Source organism: Lycorma delicatula, chromosome 1, assembly GCF_047948215.1.
Source record: "Lycorma delicatula isolate Av1 chromosome 1, ASM4794821v1, whole genome shotgun sequence".
Lineage (NCBI taxonomy): Eukaryota > Metazoa > Arthropoda > Insecta > Hemiptera > Fulgoridae > Lycorma > Lycorma delicatula.
In genome coordinates this window covers 185,065,103-185,071,102 of record NC_134455.1, presented here as the reverse complement: position 1 = coordinate 185,071,102, position 6,000 = coordinate 185,065,103, and positions in this window count along the sequence as shown.

The window sequence follows — 6,000 nt, the reverse complement described above, 5'->3', positions numbered from 1 at the left end:
TAGGTGAAAACAAATACCATTTCAAAAGTACTAAAGATCAATAAAAATACAATGAAACTGAATGTCAGATTTCATCAAAAAAAACAATTTTTTACCCACTTATGGGAATGAATGATAATAGTCTCAAAAAAAAATCTTCAAACACATTTACAGAGAAAGATATCTACAAATCATCTGAGGTCCATTTATTTCTGGTAGAAATCAATAACCGTTGATTTCCGACAGAAATCAATGGTCCGACAGAAATCAGGAATTACCTGAAAAAAATAGTGTAAGGTGGAACAACCTTCAAAAAGACTGGAAAAAGATTTTAAGGGTTTCCAAGAAAAGGAGAAGGAAGAAACCAATATCTGATTAGAAGAGAGAAGGCAAACTGGCTAAAACAATATCAAAAATATACTCGAGATCACGAGATATGCATCTACCGAGATAACATAGTGAGTTCGTTTAATTGAGAATGAAATGATAAAAGTTACTAACATGAGGGATCTCAAGTTTATGGAGAAAAATTGAAGAATTTCTATATCTAATTTCAGGCATAATCTGGATTACTGATACTAACGAGAATTTTTAAATTTCAAGAGGAATCAATAAAATACTTATGGGATCTAAACACTGGTAGTCTCATATTCCGAGCAACTATGTCCCTTGAAATGTTCAATTTGATAATATAACGCCACATCAAGAAAGAATGAGTAAAGATAAATTAGCTCGTATGCGTGAAATCTGGGAAAAGTGGTAGAAGTTCTATCAAAATTTTATTATCCTGATGAAAATGTAACAACTGATAAACAAATAGTAGGTTTTCGCGGCTGTTGCCCTTTAAAACGGTATAATCCCAGCAAATCTGCAAAGTATGGTATAATAATATGGACATTATGTGATAGTAGTACTTCTTACCCGCTGAAACTGGAGGTTTATACCAGAAGAAAAGAACCAGGTGGCCAGCTAGAGCAGAATAAGGGAACACGATTTGTGGAATTTGCCTAGTGGTCTTAGAGATCACAATTTTATCATTGATTTTACACTTTACTATTTAGAGCAGCATCTTCTAAGACGTAAAATAACTATGCTTTGTACCGTAAGAAAATGAAGGAAAGAATTGCCGGTGTAATTGACAAATAAGGACGTTCACAGCTCAGTTTTGTTAATAACATAACATTAGTGAAATATGTTTCCAAAAAAGAACAAAAGTGTTGTACGTATGAGTATTTTACATACTGGAGTAGAGAACTTTACTGAAGTATGAGTACGTTACATACTGGAGAGTTCTCGCTTATAAACACGAGAACTGACGAAAACCCGCAAATCATTTTAGATTATAACGGTATCAAAGGTGTTGTAGATAAACTTGGCCAACTCGCTCCCATATCTTTGCAAACGCAAACCAGTGGCTAGCGATAATTTTTTACAACTTACTTGACACACATAGTCATACAATTCGTATGTTTTTAGACATCAGTCAATCCAAACTGTAATAAAAATTCACTAATTAAAGAACATTTTATTAACAAGAATTGGAAAAATCACATTATACCATATATAAAATGAATAAAATATATTCCTAAAACACTGAATTCGCTAAACATTGAGAATGTAACGCAAGGACAAGATAAAATTTTGCCTGTTCCCAGGAACTGCTGACGGGGAAGTTACAGGGACAAAACGCGCACGGTGCAAGTTTTGTCCTTCAAAAAAATGACAATAAAACTAACATTAGTTATTCTAAAGGCAGGAAACATTTATGCAAGCAACATGTGACTTACTACTGTGTTAATTGTAAATAGAAATATTTTTATATGTGTTCCTTTCCACGTCGAGCCGTCCAGTGCTGCGATCTAGTGGGTGCTAGCGCTCAACGGAGAGTTAAGCTGGTACTAGCATTCTACGTCAGAATCCGATCCAAAGCAGTCGAATTTTCATTCAGTCCGGATGGACATGTTCGGAAGAACGTTTAGTTTATTAGTATGAGTTATATGTTATTTAATTTAATTATATGTGTAAAGTTATATATTAAATATTCAATTACATGAAATCGCGACGATTACACGTTAAGACGACAATTTATTAAACCGTTATTCAACAAGCAACAAGGCGTTGCCTTATTCATCACATATGAAAATACAGTCCAACCTCGCTCTAAAATCTACCACACGTTTCATGGTCCTTACGGGCAGGATTTAACAGTATGTTTGCATTTTATTTATGATCTGGAGTAATTTTAAGTGAAAGTTTCATATTGCAGCCTATTGCTCACTTAAATAATGTTTTAAGATGTTACAATTAGGGGTTTAATTTTATTTTTTAATATTTATTTAGTATCTTTAACCCATAAAACATTGTGCTTCGAAGTTAGTAAAATGTAAGTAACAGTAAGCTATTCAAGTAAGTGATTTGTATTTCTTGTCATTGATTTCATTTCCAATTTATTGATATTACTGTATAATAGTAATAATAATAAATATTAATTTTAACCAAAAAGTGTTATTTTTATACATAATACAATTAATTTCATAAAAGAATAGTACGCAGGGCATACTGACCCGAACAGTATGTTAATACAGCAAATGCAAACGAACAGCAGGGTTAAGAAAATAACAATTAATTATAAATAAAGTTTTGGAACATTAAACGCAAATAAAATTACCTGAAACAGATAGAAAAAGTCCTTCAGACTGTTGCAGTAGAGATAACTTCCGAAGAATAATTTACAATAAATTAGTTATTGTGGCCGAAATAAAAGGATAGGAAGAAAATGGTCAGATGAGCAAAATTGAAATCATGACGAAAAAATGAGAAAAGAGAAAGAAGAAGAGAAAAGAAACTAAAAAGAAATGATATTTGCGTGGTCCTAAGTCGAACTTTCATATAAAAAAAAATAATACAGAAGTAAAAATTTCGACGTTGAGTGTGTAACGACATTTCCTTTTTTCCTCTTTCTATAGGTCTGTACGAATCGGCCTCTAATAATGAACCTGCCTGCTTTTGATTAACATTATTTTTAATAGCCTGAGGTATCTAAATTTAAAAACGACAAAAGTAATTAACAAAAAAAATATATATATTTTTATTTTTATTTTTTATTTATGTTGACATTAAATAAAAACATAACACACATCATGGAACAATACGCTTCCCAAGATAATTAATTAATAATATTCCATTATAAACTTTACTTTTATTGAGAATAAAAACATAATGGTAATGAGAAGTAATGTATTATAATATACAACTTTTTTTATTCTCCTTGTATGTATTTTATAGCTAAACAAGAACGGATTCTATTCCAACATCTTAATGGTGAGAAAAATAAGGAAAGAAGTAAAAACTCAACCCTTCCTCCATTTACTGTTACTTCTCCCCTTACAACTTGACTTTTTTCCTTAAAAAGAAAAAAAAGACAAATAAGGAAAATAAAAGAAAACAGTATAGTGTTCATAAACGGAAAAACCATTTTTACTTATAAATCTTAATTTTCACTAGAGAGAAAAATACTACTGAATATTGTGTGGTGTGTTACGAAACAAACATTTCATAGAAATGAAATATTAAAGATGGCGTTTGGCAATGTACTGTATATGTCATTTTAGCATATATTTCAACAGCAAACATTCATTCTTCATGAATAAAGTAATACTTTATTTAAAAAATACAGTGAATAAGGTTTTATCAATGCATAACAAAATTTAACTGATATTTGATCGAATTTTATTTCTTAAAAAGTAAAAATAACAAAAATAAAATTTATTTCTAAATTATTTTTGGTTAAATTTAACGATTTATTTTCAGGATTAAATATAAAAAATTCAAAGTGAAAATACACTTACATCATTCAACAACTTTCCCGTCTATTCGATTATTTTCTTTTCACAAAACTACAATATATCTTAATGTAGTAGTAGTAGAATCCGGATTATCCTTCCCGGATTTAGCCTACCTGACACTCTATTCATTTTAAATTGTCACTAGTGGTCAGCGTCCTTCTTCTGTATAGTGGCTTGTTTTGAATGATATATTTTTTCTAAGCGACAATCGTTCGTGAACAAATAAATTTTCTAGCAACTCAGTTATGCATGATAAATATGTTTATTATTATGCATTTAATAACTTATTAATACACGCGAGCGCGCGCACACGCACAGAGAGAGAGAGAGTGAGACAGGGTGAAGAAGTAATTATATATATATATATATATATATATTTATATATATAAAATTTATTCGATAAACCTCTTATTTTAAACTTAATTTATAATTTACGTGGGCAAAAGAATGAAACGTTTGCTCCAAAATATTTACAAAAAAATAAAAAATAAATTCACATTTTGATTGATAAACAATCCATCATTACAAATCTCAATGATCTAAATAATAAAACAAGAACTATACAAAATACACACTTAAGCATGAATAGCATTATATCCGTAATAATTTGAAATAAACAACCTATCTTTCTGGGGTTTCAAAATAAAAAATAATTCATGTATGTTATACTAATTTTGGAATTAAGTCAAATATATTCTGAACGGATACAAAACATGGACGCTAAGAAAAAGGGAAAACGAAAGGCTACAGGCAATGTTAGTCTTGAAGAGAATGGAGAAGAAAAATAGAGTAAGTGAAAAAGAAAGAAAAAACCAGAACAGTTTACAACGATAGAATCTAAATCGAGAAGTTCGAACCGAGCATCACACTGGCTGTAACCAAGCGGTGCTTACCCTAAGCATGTGGGTTAATCCTAATGACACAGTATATTCATTATTCGTGCCATTAAAGCATAATAGAAGCTCAATTCAGATTAGAAAATCTAACTGGTTGGACATATAAATAAAAAATAATTGATTAATATTGTGCTAGAAAGATCGAAAAAGGTGAAAAAAAGAGACCGGAAAGAAATTTTAGATCACAAACGCTCTGAATGAAATTGAAGCTCTGAAGATCTTGCAGATTTAGCTTGGAATAGAAGAGGATGGAAATTTCTAAGGTGCAAGAAACCTGCGTGATGGTAGTTAACAATATTATGACAAAACCCCACTGATAAGTTTTGGTAACAATAAAAACAAAATCTGTTAGGATTGATTGGACTTCATAAAACAACGGAATTAAGTAAACATGAAAAAAGTGTAAATATGATAGTGGTTGAAAATTAAAAAATAAATCTTTTGTAAAAACTCCATTATTCATAATCATTAAAGAGAAACTAAAACGAACAACAATTAAAAAAAAAACTATGATAATAATTACGGTGCTTATTCATTCGTAACCCTAAAAGAAATGAACATTCCTAAATAATAGAATCGCTTAGTTTATATTTCCAACTAAGTTTAGTTAAAAAAATTAAGATAAAACTTGACTAATTTCTATGCGTAATATTTACCATTCGAGAAACCTCTGTGATACAAGGCGCAAACCTCTGTCATATATCAGCAAACAAACGATTTCACAAAACATCGCTGTTAAATATGATATAACCAAAGGATTATCTGATCATCGCACATTAAATCAAAATAAAAAATTACAACGAAGAGAAAGCTCTTATAAATTAGTAAATGATTGTCTTATCTATTGTTTTCGTAGTTTTGATAATCTGTAATTATATTAAGCTATTCTAGTATCGTGGTAACCAAATGTCTGATTCAGTATATATGTAATACTAATATAGTTATTATTTATGCCAAAAGTAAATATATCGGTAAATAATTTTTACATTATATATTAACTAGCATCCTCGTCGCGGCTTCACCAGAGCTGTGTGATTACTTGCGTTTCCAGTCGAGATCAATTTTTTTAATTTTTTTTATTTTGAGACAAGTAACCGGAAGCAGGAGGCAGCCAGCCATGTGACACATATAGTTAACAGTGGCAGTGTTTGTGTAGGTTGAGCCGTCGTGCTTTACACCGTTGCACTCCTTAAAAATCGAAATCCAAGAAAAAAACATAAAATATCTTTTAGATATTTATTTGACGAGTATTTGCAAGCCGCAATTTACTTAATATCTCC